The following is a 16,508-nucleotide window of genomic DNA, read 5'->3' on the forward strand; positions in this document are numbered from 1 at the left end:
TTAATAAAGCTAAGACTCAGGGTGTGCAGGGCATCACAAGTCCATTCCTTACTCATTATCCAAGCAGCCAGTGATGAAGGCCATAGTTTTAAAGCTAAATTTAGACTCTTTCACTCACTGGCTAATCAACTTATTTAACCTCTCTGGCCTCAGTTTCCACATCTACAAGACGGGGATAAAAACACCCATCTTAGAAGGTGGTCTTAGTGATAAACGATTTACTGAAAATGCTTGGGAGTACAATACTCGCACAAGGTGAACATTTGAGAAACAGTTAACACGGGAGAAAAGAAAGCCGGACCACACCGCAAGCTACAAGATCAAGATCAAGGATTTTTAAAAGTCAGGATTAATTCTCTCCTCATCCCTTTGCCACCTCCTCAATATCGAGCTGACACGGTGAGCCAAGTACAGACGTAAGCCTATGTAAGCCCGGGGTTTGGCCGAATGGCCCTTCAGACGAGGCGACCACCCCACCCCCACCAGCGTTCAGGGCCGTGTCTGCTCCCTACACACTTACCAACAGTCACTATCTTCCACCGTCCCTAATGTTGCCAACACCATGGGGACGAAAACGGTGACAGCTGTCATCTGTATTTCTCTACCAGTAGTGAGGCTGAGTCTCTTCATTACACTGATTAATGTCTGTGTTTCTTCCCTGGTGATACCCTTTCCCTGTGCTCATGAACAGTCTTTCCTCTGATTGGGAACGGTATTCTACATACAGTGAATATCAGTCCTTTTCCTCCAAAGCTTTTCCAGCCTCGGTGCTCTTGGTCGCTTAACTTTTCCGTATCTTTTGCCATACACAAGTTAGGAGACATTTATGCAGAAGAACCCTTCACCTCTATGCAAAGTCGTCAATTCCCTTTAGCGAACACGGTAACTGAGCTGACAGCCAGCAAAACAATCTAACTTAGGCTCTAACTCGATTACCAGCGGCCATGGGATCTAAGGAATCACACAGCCCTCGAGCCAGATCAGCAGCAACGCTTCTCTGCCTAAGTACTTGAAAAAATCAGGTACAACTAAGGCACTTTCACTATCAAACACACACAGGAATTAACAGCTTGGTAGTCCAAGTAACGGGGGAAACACCAGACACGCTGATCGTAACTGAAGCCGTTTAAGAAAACCTTTATTCGCTCAGCCTCAGTTTTCCGCTGCTTGTCACTATTAAAATATCCCGAAACACCATCCACAGAAAACTTACAAGAACATTAATTACAGAAAGTAGTTATCTGAAGTGTCCAGAAGGCAAGCCAGACCCCTGGGACACAGTGGTAGGTGTGTGGGAATGATCTAGAGACAAAACACACAAAGCCACAAAAGGGGTGTTCTGGATAGAAGAATGTTTTCGTAAAATGTGAAATAAAAGAAAAACCATGACCTCGGAATACTCTGTTCGTTTCTGAGAACCACAGTTCCGTCAAGGCTCAAGTCCACGTGCTCTCCCCTCCTCCGCTGATTCTCCCTGATAATGTTTTGTTTCTTGGAAATCGCCCAGAGCTGCATACACTGTTGCGTGATCACTACGGACACAAAAACTGCAAATACCAAACCTAAAGACTAATCTGTGGCATGTTTCCACAGAGTTAAGAGCAGCACAGAGAGCCTGAAGGAAGATTCGGCCAAATGTTGCTCCTGACTGACTTTACGTATTTACCTAAGTCTGCATTATATGCTATGTATTACACATATATATATACACACACACGCACGCACACACACACGTACACACACACACACACACACACACACACACCTTTAAATGAGAAAACAAACAGAAGTTAGAAGTTAGAAAAACCTACACTTTCTGTACCAAAACATTTCAAATCTATCTGCCAGTGGCACAAGTTATTATTAAAGAATAGTTACTGGGGTGCCTGGGTGGCTCAGTCGATTAAGCATCCGACTTGGGCTCAGGTCACAGTCCCGTGGTCCGTGAGTTCAAGCCCTGCATCAGGCTCTGTGCCGACAGCTCAGAGCCCGGAGCCCGCTTCTGATTCTGTGTCTCCCTCTCTCTCTGCCCCTCCCCTGCTCATGCTCTGTCTCTCTCTCATAAATAAATAAACATTAAAATTTTTAAAAATAATAATAAAGAGCAGTTATTACCCATTCTGGCTTTGTAGATGTAATTATAAAGATTTCCAAACGCATTCGGAAGGTGAGAATACAGTACAATCTTTCACACGCCTATCACCAAGATTCATCAATTACCAAGACTTTGCCACATTTATTTCAACTACCCTTTTTCTTTGAAGTATTTTAAAAATGAGTCCCAGAAACAATATTCCATCACCTAACACACTACACATGCCTCTCTAAAAACAAGAATATCTTCTTACACAAACACAGTGTCACTGTCACACCTAACAAAGTTAACAACTGTTTGATATAATCTAATACCTGGTCTGTAGTAAAACTACTCCAGTTGCCAAAAAAATGTCTTTTTGAAGTCTGTATGAATTAGGATCCAAACAAGACACTTCATTTGGATATACTGACACTTTATACAACATTTCAAACATGAAGACAAATATAGAGAATTACATAATGGACACCTATCACCTAGCTTCATCTTTTTTTTTCTAGATTTTATTTTTAAGTAAGATCTGTACCCAACATGGGACTTGAACTCACAACCCTGAGAACAAGAGTCTCATGCTCCATGGCCTGAGCTGGCCAGGCGTCCAGGCTTCATCAATTATTAATATTACTGCTACGTGTGTTTCAACCTCTTTTCAACTTCAAGAAGTAAAACATTACAGGGGCGCCTGGGTGGCTCAGTCGGTTGAGCGTCCGGCTTCGGCTCAGGTCATGATCTCACGGTCTGTGAGTTCGAGCCCCGCGTCCGGCTCTGTGCTGACAGCTCGGAGCCTGGAGCCTGCTTCCGATTCTGTGTCTCCCTCTCTGTCTGCCCCTCCCCTGCTCATGCTCTGTTCCTGTCTCAAAAAAAAAAAAAAAAAAAAAAGAAGTAAAACATTACAAACACCCTACTTCCCTCAGAAGTAACAACTATCAGGAATTTGGAGGAATCATTACCATGCGTATTTTACACCCTTGCTCTGCTACAGGTTTTCAAACCCCAGTGCTCTCATAGAGTCGTATTCCTCTTTAATTACCTCAATCTCTTAACATCGTTTCGTTCCTGAGATTGTTCACACACGTGACTGCTTCGATCACTCGCTGCCATATGACAGTCTGGCGTATCAGCTGTTACGGCCGTGGACATTCAGGTGTGGGGTAGGCATCTGCCTGTTCTACTCGCATGTTCCCATCGTTCTAAGCCCACTGTTCTGGGCTCTTCCCAAATTTATAATGCTATGTCAAATATCAAATTTCCATACATTGAGAACTTCTATAAAAATTATGGAACTTCTAGAAAAATGCCCCGTTCTCATGCCAATACCATGCTGTCTAAACACAGCAGTATTCATACTATTTTGTCTACTCTCGTACACATTGTAAAGTTTCCCATAATAAACAGCTTAATAAAAACACTGTAGGTGGTGCCTGGGTGGCTCAATTGGTTAAGTGTCCCACTTCTGCTCAGGTCATGATCTCACAGTTTGTGGGTCGAACCCTGTGTCGGGCTCTCTGCTGTCAGTGCAGAGCCCACATCAGATCCTCTGTGCCTCCCACACTCACGCACATATTCTCTCTTGAAACATTAAAAAAAAATTTTTTTTTTTTATTTATTTTTGGGACAGAGAGAGACAGAGCATGAACGGGGGAGGGGCAGAGAGAGAGGGAGACACAGAATCGGAAACAGGCTCCAGGCTCCGAGCCATCAGCCCAGAGCCTGACGCGGGGCTCGAACTCACGGACTGCGAGATCGTGACCTGGCTGAAGTCGGACGCTTAACCGACTGCGCCACCCAGGCGCCCCCAAAAAAATTTTTAATTGAAAAAAAAACCACTATAAGGGATGCTGAGTGGCTCAGTTGGTTAAGTGTTCAACTTGAGCTCAGGTCACGATCTCGTGGTCTGTGGGTTCCAGCCCCGCGTCGGGCTCTGTGCTGACAGCTCAGAGCCTGGAGCCCGCTTCGGATTCCGTGTCCCCCTCTCTGCCCCTCCCCCCGCTCGCGCTCTATCTCGAAAATAAACAAACGTTAAAAAAAAAAAAAGAATGTTAAAAAACCCCACTGTAATAGCTTTGAATGAAGTGGGGACACTTCCCCTACCAGACGTAAGTTATTATCACAAGCCTCACGCACCCGCCGCCCAGCTCCAACACTCATAAACCCGCGGGCAATCTCGTCCCTCCATCCACTTCCATTACACAACACACTGGCTTGAGACAAGTCTCAGACATTTTTTTAAACTAATAAACTTTATTTTTTGGAGCAAGTTAGGTTCACAGCAAAACTGAGCAGAAAGTAGAGTTCCCAGTCCCCCCTCCGCACGCGAGCTCCCCTCACCCGCAGCAGGCGCCCAACTTGTAACCGCAGAGCCCACGGGGACACGCTGTTATCAAAGCCCGCGGCCTCCATCAGGACGCTGTGTCCAGCCCTGCGGGCACACACGACGGTTCCGCTGCCTCGACGCCCCCTCTGCCTGTCCGTTCCTCCTTCCCTCCTGACCCTGGCAGCCACCACCGTGTCCACTCTTTGCCTCGTCCGGGATGTCACACGGAACCACACACCCATCGTCTTTTCGGGGTAGCCGAATAATATTCCACCGCCTGGGCGTACCAGTTTACCTGCTCGGCTCCCAAGTTCTGGCAGTTATTAATCAGGTTGCTGCACACATGGACGTGCGGGTTCTCGCGTGAACCCGGGCTTTCATTCGGGGGTGTACCGAGGAGAAAAACCGGTGAACCCCGTTAGTTAAAAGTATGTTCGGTTCCGTAAAAAACGGCCAAAGTACCTTCCGAAGCGACTGCACCATTTTGTATGCCCGCCAGCAATGAATGAGAGTTCCAGCTGCCCTACATCAGCAGCAGCATTTGGTGGGGTGTCTCAGATGTCAGCCACCATAACACACGCGGAGTGACAGCTCACTGCTTTACTATGTTCACAAGCTCACACAACCGTCACCACAACCAGTTTCGGAACATTTTGATCCTCCCAGAAAGAAAGCCAGTGCTCTTGATCACCCCCTCCCCCCGACTCCCCGGGGCCACCAGTATCGGGGAACCACTCACCTGCTTTCTACTCCTATCGATCACGTGCTACCCTGGACATTTCGTACAACTGTCCTCATACGATGAGTGATCCTTTGACTGGACTCTTAGCACAAAGCTTTGAAAGTTCATGTTATAATGAGTGCCAGTATTCGATGTATTTTCATGGAGAAATGAAATATTCATTCATCAGCTGACATTTGGGTTGTTCCCCACTTTCTGGCAATTAGGAATAATACCGCCGTGGCTATGAATATGCAGATGTACACAGCACATGCTTTATCATTCTCTTGTGTATATACCGAAAAGTGAAATTCTGGGTCAAACAGTAATTCTATGTTTAACCATTTGAAGCACTGAAAGACTATGTTCCAAGCCCCTGGACATTTAACACTCCTGCCAGGAGTGCACGAGGGTGCTTACTTCTCTGTGCCCTTCAATACCTGTCATCGACTGACTTTGTGATAAAGGGCTGCTAGTGGGTGTCAAGGGGCATCTCAGTATAATTTTGATTTGTGTCTCTGATACCTAACACCACCAAACATCTTATCATGTGCTTTCTGGCCGTTTGAGTATCTTCTTTGGAAAAATGCCTATTCAGATCTGTTGACGATTTTTCATTGTCTTTGTATCATGGAGTCATAAGGGTTCTTGATACATATAGATAAAAGTCCCTTATCTGATATGCCATTTGCAAAAATTCCTCCCACTCAGTGGGCTTCTTATTTTTGTGACAGTGTCTCTGGAAGCACGAAAGCTTTTGAAATCTGATGAAGTCCAATCTACTTCATTGGTTGCTTCTGCTCATAATGTCCTATCTAAGATATTACTGCCTAATTCCAAAGTTGCAAAGATTTATCCTTATGTTTTCTTCTTTTTTAAAAATGTTTGAGAGGGGCGCCTGGGTGGCTCAGTCGGTTAAGCGTCCGACTTCGGCTCAGGTCATGATCTCACGGTCTGTGAGTTCGAGCCCCGCGTCGGGCTCTGTGCTGACAGCTCAGAGCCTGGAGCCCATTTCAGATTCTGTGTCTCCCTCTCTCTCTCTGCCCCTCCCCTGTTCATGCTCTGTCTCTCTGTCTCAAAAATAAACATTAAAAAAAAAATTTTTTTTTAAATAAAAATGTTTGAGAGAGAGAGAGAGTACAAGCACGGGAGGGACAGAGAGAGGGACAGAGAGAGGGGCTGAGCGAGAATCTCAAGCAAGTTCTGCAGTGTCAGCACATAACCCAACTTGGGGCTCCATCCCACAAACCATGAGATCATGACCTCAGCTGCAATCAAGAGCCAGATGCCTAATCAACTGGGCCACCCAGGCGCCCCTATCCCTATGTTTTCTTCTAAGAGTTTTATAGTATATCTTGACACAGTCCAAGTGAATTTGTATAGATGTTAGAGTCCAATATCATTCTTTTACATGTGGATATCCAGATGTCTCAGCGCAATTAATTGAAAAGATGGTTCTTTCTCAGTAGAATTGTTTTGGCATCTTGTAGAAAATCACTTGATCGCATATATATCTGAGGCTTATTTCGGGATTCTCGACTCCATCCCATGGAACTACTAGAATTATGCCAGCACCACCTGTCTTGATTACTGTTGCTTTGTAGTAAGTTCTGAGATCAGGGTATGTGAGTCCTCCAACTTTGTGCTTGTTTTCCAAGAAGGCCTTGGCTATTCTGGATCCCTAACATTTTCATATAAATTTTAGGATCATCTTGTCCACTTCTACAAACTACGCAACCAAGATAAAGACACTGCATTAAATGTGTAGGTCAATCAGGAGAATACTGCCAGTATTAAGTCTTCTGACATATGAACATAGGATATTTTTCAATTATTTAGATCATTTCAAATGTTTTCGACACCATTTTTAAAGTTTTCAAAGTACAAGCTTTACACTTGTTAAATTTTTCTTCCAAAATATCATTAATTTTGATGCTACTGTAAATGGAATTGTTTCCTTACTTCCATTTTCAGATTCTTCATTGCAAGGGTATAACTGGTTTCAACCCGGTCAATTACTCTGACAAAGCAAGAAAGAATATCCAAGAGGAAAAAGAAAATGTCTCTTCAACGAATAGTGTTGGGAAAACTGAACAGCGACATGCAAAAGAATGAAACTGGACCACTTTCTTACACACAAAAATAAATTCAACATGGATCAAAGACCTAAATGTAAGACCTGAAACCATAAAAATACTAGAGGAGAGCACAGACAGTAATTTCTTTGACGTTGGCCATATCAACTTCTTTCTAGACCTGTTTCCTGAGGTAAGAGAAAGAAAACAAAAATAAACTACTGAGACTTCATCAAGATAAAAGGCTTCTGCACAGAAAAAATAGTGCAAAAACAGGGTGGGGGACAAAACATAAGAGACTCTTAAATATGAAGCACAAACAGAGAGTTACTGGAGGGGTTGTGGGAGGAGGGATGGGCTAAATGGGAGAGGGGCATTAGGGAATCTACCCCTGAAATCACTGTTGCACTAGATGCTAACTTGGATGTAAATTAAAAAAAAAAAAAATTTAATTAAAGAACCAAATGGAAATGAAAAAAATAAAATAAATTAAAATAAAATAAAGCTTCTGCACAGAGACAAGGATCTATAAAATTTAAAAGACAACCAACAGAATGGAAGAAGATATTTGCAAATGACATATCTGATAAAGGGTTAGTATCCAAAATACATGAAGAACTTATAAAATTCAACACCCAAAACACAAATCATCCAATTAAAAAATGGGCAGAAGAGGGGCACCTGGGTGGATCAGTTGGTTAAACATAGAACTTCAGCTCAGGTCATGATCTCACAGTTTGTGAGTTCGAGCCCCACGTCGGGATCTCATGCTGACAGCTCAGAGCCTGGAGCCTGCTTCAGATTCTGTATCTCCTTCTCTCTCTGCCCTTCCCCCACTTGTGCTCTGTCTCTCCCTGTCTCTCAAAAATAAACGTAAAAAACAATTTTTTTTTAAATCGGCAGAAGACAGGACTAGACATTTTTCCAAAGACATCCAAATGGCCAATAGACCTATGAAAAGATGCTCAACATCACTGATCATCGGGGAAATCTAAAACAAAACTACAATGAGACGTATCACTTCACACCTGTCAGAACGGCCAAAATAAAAAACACAACAACAGGTATTGGCAAGGACGTGGAGAAAGAGGAATCCTCTTGCACTGTTGGTGGGAATGCAAACTGGTACAGCCACTCGGGAAAAATTAAAAATAGAACTACCCTGGGACGCCTGGGTGTCTCAGTCGGTTAAGTGTCTGAGTTTGCCTCAGGTCATGATCTCGGGGCTCGTGGGTTCGAGCCCCACGTTGGGCTCTGTGCTGACAGCTCAGAGCCTGGAGCCTGGTTCGCATTCTGTGTATCTCTCTGCCCCTCCCCGTTCATGTTCTCTCAAAAAAATACATAAAAAACATTACAGATTTTTAAAAAGAAAATAGAACTACAATCCAGCAATTGCACTACCAGGTATTTACCCAAATAATACAAAAATACTAATTCCAAGGGATACATGCACACTGATGTCTAGAGCAGCAGCACCCACAGTAGCCAGGTAATGGGAACAGCCCATGTGTCCATCGACTGATTACTGGGTAAAGAAGACGTGCTGTGTGTACATACACACAGACACACACACACACACACACACACACACACACACACACACACACTGGAATATTACTCAGGCATAAAAAGAATGAAATCTTGCCATTTCATTTGCAAAGACAGCATGGAGCTAGAGAGTATCACGCTAAGTGAAATAAGTCAGAGAAAGACAAATACGTTATCTCACTTATAAGTGGAATTTAAGAAACAAAAGAGCAAAGGGGGTAAAAAAGGCAAACAAAGAAAGAGACTCAACTATACAGAACTGATGATCGGGGGGGGGGGGGGGGGGGCGGGTTTGAGTGAAACAGGTGATGGGGATTAAGGGGTGCGCTTGTGATGAGCACTGGGTGATGCACGGAACTGTCGTACACGATACTGTGTATCTGAAACTAATGTTATACTGTATGTTAACTAACCGGAATTTAAATACTTAGGAAAAAGAAATACGACTGGTTTTTGTTTTCTTTTGTATCCTACAACACCGTTTACCTCATACGATAGTTCAAATCGTTTTTCAGTGGATTCCCTTCAATTTTCTACTTAAAAATCATCTGACAGCAGAATATAGCTTTACTTCTTTTCCGAGGTCAAACTTATACAACTTTAATACCGAAGAAATATAGAAATGTTACTCCTCAATGGCTCTCTTATCCCATATCTATGCGGTTATTAATATGCTGTCGTCTAGATACGCTACGAACACAATGATACGTTGCTGTAACTGTTGCTTCACATAATTTTCTTTTTAAAGAAGTTATGAGAAGAAAGGAGACCACGTGTGTATTGACAGCTTGGCTTTCTTCACTTGGTCCTTAGGATTAGAATTACCATCTGGTGTCACTTCCTTGGTCCGATGTAGCTTTCCTTCCACTCAATCCCTCTGTGCTGACATTGGCAAACATACTACATTCCCATGTTACAGGGCCCATAAAACAGTAATACACATATTGGCTTGTATAACTGCTTTCCAAAATCCATTAAGTAATACTTACATTCTGTTGTGATTACACAATTATCCTTACCAAGGACTTTATTTTTTTCCCCACGTAAATTCAAATTACTGTCTGGAATCACTTGCTTTCCTTTAAGTATTTCTCGTAAAACAGTCTTCTAGAAAAAAATACTCTCAGTTTTTGTCTCTCTGAGATAATGTATTTCACCATCTTCTTTGAAAGATACTTTTGCTGGATATAGGATTCTTGGTCAAGTTTTTTTTTTTTTTTTTTTTTTTTTTCCCTTTGCGCATGTAAAATGTCATCCCACTGCCTTCTGGCCTCCGTTGTTTCTGATGAGAAGTCATCAGTTTGTGTCACTGAAGCGCTCCTGTTGATGACAAGTTGTCTTCCTCCGGCTCCTTTTAGGATTTTCTCCTGCTCTCCGTGTTTCGACATCTTTACTATGATGTGTCTGTGGCTGTGTGTGGATATCCTCGCACGTATCCTGTAGCCTACTTTGAGTTCCAGGAGCTCCTTAGGCAGGGAGACTACCGTTTGTCATCAAAATGGGAACTTTTCAGCGGTTCTCTCTCTTCAAATATTTCTCTTTCCCTCTCATCTCTACTTCTGGCCCTCCCGTGACACATCTGTTGGCAAACTTAATGATGTCCCACGTTTCTGTTAGGCTCTGTTCACTTCTCTATTTTCTTTCTGTTCTCCAAACTGGATAATCTTCAGGGACCTATCTTCAAGTTTATTCATTCTTTTTTTCTGCCAGTTCGAATCTACTGCTGAGCTCCTGCATAAGTTTTTCTTTTAGTTGTTTATTTCTTTTAGTTACTATACTTTTCAACTTCAGAATTTCCACTTGGTTGTTACCATTTCTTTACTGGCATTCTCTATTTGATGAAACACTGTCACACACTTCACTTCACTAAGCACTGTTCTCTTTAAACACGCGTGTGACTACCCTGAAGTCTTCATCGAATCTGTACCTGGTCACGCGACAGCCACTGCGTGTTTTCCTCTGCACGGATCACACCTGCCGGTTTATGTCCCGATTTTTTTGTCGTTGAAAGTGACTTTTTTTGATTTTTGGACAATATACTGCAGCAACTCTAACCCACTCTCTCACCAGCTTCTTTTCATCCGCCACTCGGTAGCTGACCGGATTTTAGTAAAAGCTGGGCTCTCCTCCCTGACTCGCGCAGCGTGAAGCCGCCACCGTTCCTCCTCTGGAGGTAGGCCTTGGGCCCGTGCGGAATCACTCTGAAATGACCGAGGTCTTTGCCGGGCTCCCCTGCCACCGTCTCTTTACCTGACCGCATCCCCCAAACTGCACTTACTTGCTGGAACTGTTCTAAGCGACAAACCCGCTTTAGGACACGGGGCGGCGGGGATCCAGTGGTCGCCCCTGTCTGCCATCACGGCACCTCCGCCCAGCCCCCCACAGCCAAGGAGGGGCTTCTACCCTAGAGCGGAGGCCGGGCGAGCTCTCAGCCACACTCCCCTGCATCCTCGCCTCTACAACAGGTAGCTGGGTGGGACGGGGAGGGGGGTTCCAGTCCTCAACCGTGAGCCGGGGGGAGAGCGAGACCTGTGTTCTCAGCATCACGTACCTGGGGTGCAGTTTCCGTGATACCAGCCTGGGCGGGGAGGGAAAGCAGTGGCTCGAATGCCACAGACTCTTTCCACCAAGACTCAGTGGGTTTTCTTGAAGAAATGTTTCTTTTGCTGTAGAACCACTTGTAGAAACTTTTAAAAAGCTTTACTTACTTAAGTAATCTCCACACCCCACGTGGGGCTCACACTCGCGACCCCGAGATCTAAGAGTTGTGTGCTCTTCTAGATGAGCCAGCCTGGCCCCCCCTCCACCTCCAGAGACTTTAAAGGGTTGTTTTTTATAAACAATGATTTTCACCAGTTTTGCTGGGGAAAGGGTCTGCGGTTCGTGTTAACAGAGAAGTGGAGCTCTCAAACTTATCATTCAGCATAAATACTTGAGCACGTACCGCTACAAGGACCTTTGAAAACACACACACACGTGGCATCGGGGCACCTGGGGGGCTCAGCCGGTTAAGTGTCGGACTCTTGATTTCGGCTCATGCCATCATCTCGTGGTTTGTGAGCTCGAGCCCCACGTCAGGCTCTTGCGTTGACAGCACGGAGCCTGCTCGGATCCTCTGTCTCCCTCTCTCTCCGCCTTTGCCCCAGCTCACACGTGTGCCCGCTCGTGCCTCTCTCAAAAATAAACACTAACAAAAATTGAAAACCATAAATTTACCACCTTAACCACTTCAAAGTGTATACTTCAGTGGTGTTAAAAGTTATTCACGCTGCCGTACAACGAATCTCCACAACTCTTCACCTTAAACAACAGCCAGCACACCCATGAAAAACTCCCCCTCCTCCAAGCCCTTGGCAATCACATTCTACTTTGTTTCTGGAAGCTTAACTATTCTAGATACCTCATGTAAGTGGAATCACACATCATTTGTCTTTGGCTGGCTAATTCCACTTTGTAAGGATCATCTTCACAGCTGAAAAAAATTTGACGATGCCCAAATAAACATCCAATCAGTGTTGAAAGTCCGGTTGTCTACAAAGTTTTTTTCAGTAGTTCAGGCCTTTGAGTCAAAATCCAAATGAGGTCCATACGCTGGTTAGTTAATGTGCATTTTAAGTCTCTTCTGATCGATGGGTTGCCCTTGCATCTCTCTCTTCCTTGCAATTATTTACAGAGTAAACCAGGTGGGCCTCGGAGCCTCTCACAGTCTGGGTGCCACTAACTGCATACCTACGACGTAGTTGAACTACACTCCTCGGTTCATCATATTTCCTACAAATCGGCGGGGGCGGGTTCAGTACAGTAGGGCACCATCCTCTTGGCCCTATCCTTCCTTGCACAATCGAAGACACTTTAGAAGATCCGTAAGGGAAAAAACAGAGACCTTGGCTGGAATTGCTCTGAATGTACAGACGGGGAGTTTGCTTCTTTACAACACGGAGTCTCTCCACCCACGGACACAGTATTACATTCCATTTACTCAGGCTTTCTTTCACGGACTTCCACACTGTTTCCTAAGTCTCCTCTATAAAGCTTTTACACAGCGTTGGTTAGACACATCCCCAAGGGGCTGAACATTCTGATTTTGTTGTCTGCCTTTTATTTTCTTCAGGATTTTTCTTCTACTGCTTCCCTAGTTACTGGTAAAGAGAAACATCCCTGATCATTCTATACTGATCTTCATCCCGACGGTGTTGTAACTAACAGGTCTGACAGTGTGGATTCTCTTGGTTCCTCTATGTCAATAACCATGGACTCCACAGGGAGACAAAACTATCCTTAACTTTCAAAATTTTGTAACTCATTTGTTTTCATTTTATTGCGTTGGCGAGAAGGACCTCTAGTATAAAAATGAAGGATTGACAATAGGCTTATCTCATTTCACTATTAAGTATGATATATGCTACTGGTTTCTAAGAAAAACTTTTTCATAGGCTAAGGCAGGCCCCCACCATCCCAGTTTGCTAGGAACTAGTGTGAACTCATTACTAAAGCATGCTAAATTTACTGAATGTCCTTTTGGTTTTTCTTAATTTGTTAATGTAATGAGTTGCACCAACACATGTTCTAATGTCAATCTATCCTTGCATTGCTGCTACGCAACGTCACAGTGCAGTATTTCTAAATATTCTACTGAAGTCAGCGTTATTTAGGATTTTAAACTCTACGGTCATAAACGAGACTGGTTTATCTATATTCTAGTATTAGTGTTTCTTGTTTAGGTATTAAAGTTATACTAATCCCACAAAATGAAATGGATGGCTTTTTCTTTCTGACACAGCAAATAAAAGGAATAAATTTTCCTTGTAAATTTAACAAGATTTGTCTATGTCTGTGGCATCTTTTATATATAAGAATTGCTTATTGTTTTTTTAATGTTTGTTTAGTTTCCAGAGAGACAGAGCACTTGTGGGGGAGGGGAAGAGAGAGAGAGGAAGACACAGAATCCGAAGCAGGCTCCAGGCTCCAAGATGTCAGCACGAGATCCCAATGTGGGGCTCGAACTCACAAACTGTGAGATCATGACCTGAGCCAATGTCACACACTTATCCAACTGAGCCACCCAGACGCCCTTTATTAACTGTTTCTCTTATGGTTATGGTTTATTCAGGTTTTCTAGTTGAAGTAATTTGGGGAATTCATATTTCCTAGGATATTATTCATTTCAACTAAACATCCAAAATTTCTGGCACAGACACATACACAGTACTGTATCAATAATTGTCTCATTTTCTTAGTTTTTTCCAAAAAATGTGCTTTTGATTTTATTGAGCTTAACTGTTAACTTTGCTTTCCATTTAATTAATTGCTATTACTATTTTTTTCTTCTTTGTGTTTACTCTTTTTCTAGCTTCTGGAGTTGAACACATGGATAATTTATTCTCAACTTCTCACCTTTTTAATTTTTTTAAGTTTATTTTGAGACAGAGAGAAACAGAGCACTCACGTTGAGTGTGGGAGGGGGAGGAAGAGAGCGAGAATGAATGAATGAATGAATGAATGAATGAATGAATGAATTCCAAGCAGGCTCACGTGTAGAGATCTGACACAACTGTCAGATCATGACCTGAGTTGAAACAGCAGCTGGACACTCAACCAACTGAGCCACCCAGGTGCCCCCTCATGTCTTTTAATAATATAATTTTAATAGATGCTTTTAAAATTAAAAGCTTATTCTCCAAGTCTTGTTTTAGCTGCTTCCCAAGTATCTTTACCGTATTCTCGGATTTTGCGATCTCCATTGTGATATTCTTTAACTCAAGAACAGGAACGCACTGAACTCTTAGTTTCCTAACTTTTAAATAACATTTACATGGTTGTTTAAAATCTCTCCAACAGTGTTCGGTAAGAAAACGAAGTAGCTTGATTTTTTTTTAAATTTTTTTTTAATGTTTTATTTATTTTTGAGACACAGAGAGACAGAGCATGAGCGGGGGAGGGGCAGAGAGAGAGGGAGACACAGAATCCGAAGCAGGCTCCAGGCTCCGAGCTGTCAGCACAGAGCCCGACGCGGGGCTCGATCCCATGGACCACGAGATCATGACCTGAGCCAAAGTCGGACGCTCAACCGACCGAACCACCCAGCCGCCCGATTTTTTTAATATGTTGAATCTCTGACATATATGCATGTAGATAATTTTTTAAGTGTTCCTTATTAATACTGAAAAAATGAACTTTTTTGGTTCCTTGGGTACAGAATTCCTAGGTCAAGTCTTTTAAAATTCTGTTGCTCAGGGGCGCCTGGGTGGCTCAGTCGGTTAAGCGTCCGACTTCGGCTCGGGTCACGACCTTTGAGAGTTCAAGCCCTGCGTTGGGCTCTGTGCTGATAGCTCAGACCCTGGAGCCTGCTTCAGATTCTCTCTCTCTCTCTCTCTCTCTCTCTCTCTCTCTCTCTGTTCCCCCCTCACGCTCTGTCTCTCTCTCAAAAATAAATAAACATTAAAAAAATATTCTGTTGCTCAAAGCTATTATATTTTTTAATTTTTTTTGAAAGTTTATTTATTGTAAGAGAGCACATGCATGCGAGCAGGGGGAGGGGCAGAGAGAATCCCAAACAGATTCTGTGCTGTCAGCACGGAGCCCGATGCAGGGCTCAAACCCACCAACCCTAAGATCCTGAGCCAAACCAAGAGTCAGATGTTTAACCAACTGGGCCCCCAGGCGCCCCCAAAGCTACGATCTCTTTACCTGCTGCTGCTGGAGCCAGCAATCGCTACAATGCTAAGCATACCCTCCGTGTGCACTCATCAGTTTCTTCTTTGAACTGCATCACCTTCTGTTTACATGACAAGGCCTGGCGATTTTGTTAGGTGCACACGACTTCATGACTGTTGTCTTCTCTAGGTAGACCGCTGCTTTCATTATGAGACCGTCTTCTATATCCCTTCAACACCTCTTGCCTTAAGCCCCAACCCTGTTATTGTCTCATTTTTTTTTCTACTTTCCTTTAAAGCATAACATGAGCTACGAAGTTTTTTTTGGTTTTTGGGTTTTTTTTTACAGCCGGACTTCTCAGTTTCTCTATCGGGATCGTGTCTTCCGTCCTGCCTGCTCCGTTTACTCCTGTGTTTGCAAATGTTCTCTTTACTCGCTCTTCTGGTGATTTGTGTGGGTGATAAATGCTCTTAGTTCTTATATGCCTGAAATACCTGTATCGCTCTCATTCTTGAATAATTTAGCTACATTTTAGGTTGAAATTTTAGGTTGAAAATGACTTTTCTCTGCACTTTAAGGATCTTATTTCATTGTCCCCTGGCATCTATTTTGCTTATGTGGTATCTCCCAACAACACAACTATTTCTTCTGTCAGCTTTCAATATTTTCTTTTCATTTGCATGTAGACAGTTTAAGATATGTCAAAATATGAATTTATAATTTTTTGCCTACTTGGTACTCAGTATTTATGTTGAGGACTTACTTTTTCAAATTAATCCCTGAAAACTCTATTATTATCTCCTCAAATATTCTACCCTCCATCTCTTCTGCTTCAACTCTTTTCAGATATGTGTTAGAGGCTCACTTTATCCTCTATGTCAACTGCTCTTCGATGCTCCGGCCTCTGCCTCACTGAGAGGGAGAACTCCCAAATACTGTTTCCTAATTTACTGAACTAAAATCTCCGTGCCTTACCTACAATTTAAACCATCTATTTACCTTGTTTCAAGTTGTGTGTTGTTTCCAAGATTCCTAATGGCTTTTAATTTTCTTTAAGACACTCTAGTTTTATTTCCACATCTAGAATCAAGCTTATGACAA

General features: G+C 43.1%; 1 protein-coding gene across 3 annotated transcripts in view; it reads right to left on the reverse strand.

Annotated features, from left to right (window-relative positions):
• Positions 1–16,508, reverse strand: part of RABEP1 (rabaptin, RAB GTPase binding effector protein 1) — a 102,074-nt gene that overhangs the window by 38,636 nt on the left and 46,930 nt on the right. The window lies entirely within an intron of this gene.

This window comes from Panthera leo, chromosome E1, assembly GCF_018350215.1.
Source record: "Panthera leo isolate Ple1 chromosome E1, P.leo_Ple1_pat1.1, whole genome shotgun sequence".
Taxonomy (NCBI): Eukaryota; Metazoa; Chordata; class Mammalia; order Carnivora; family Felidae; genus Panthera; species Panthera leo.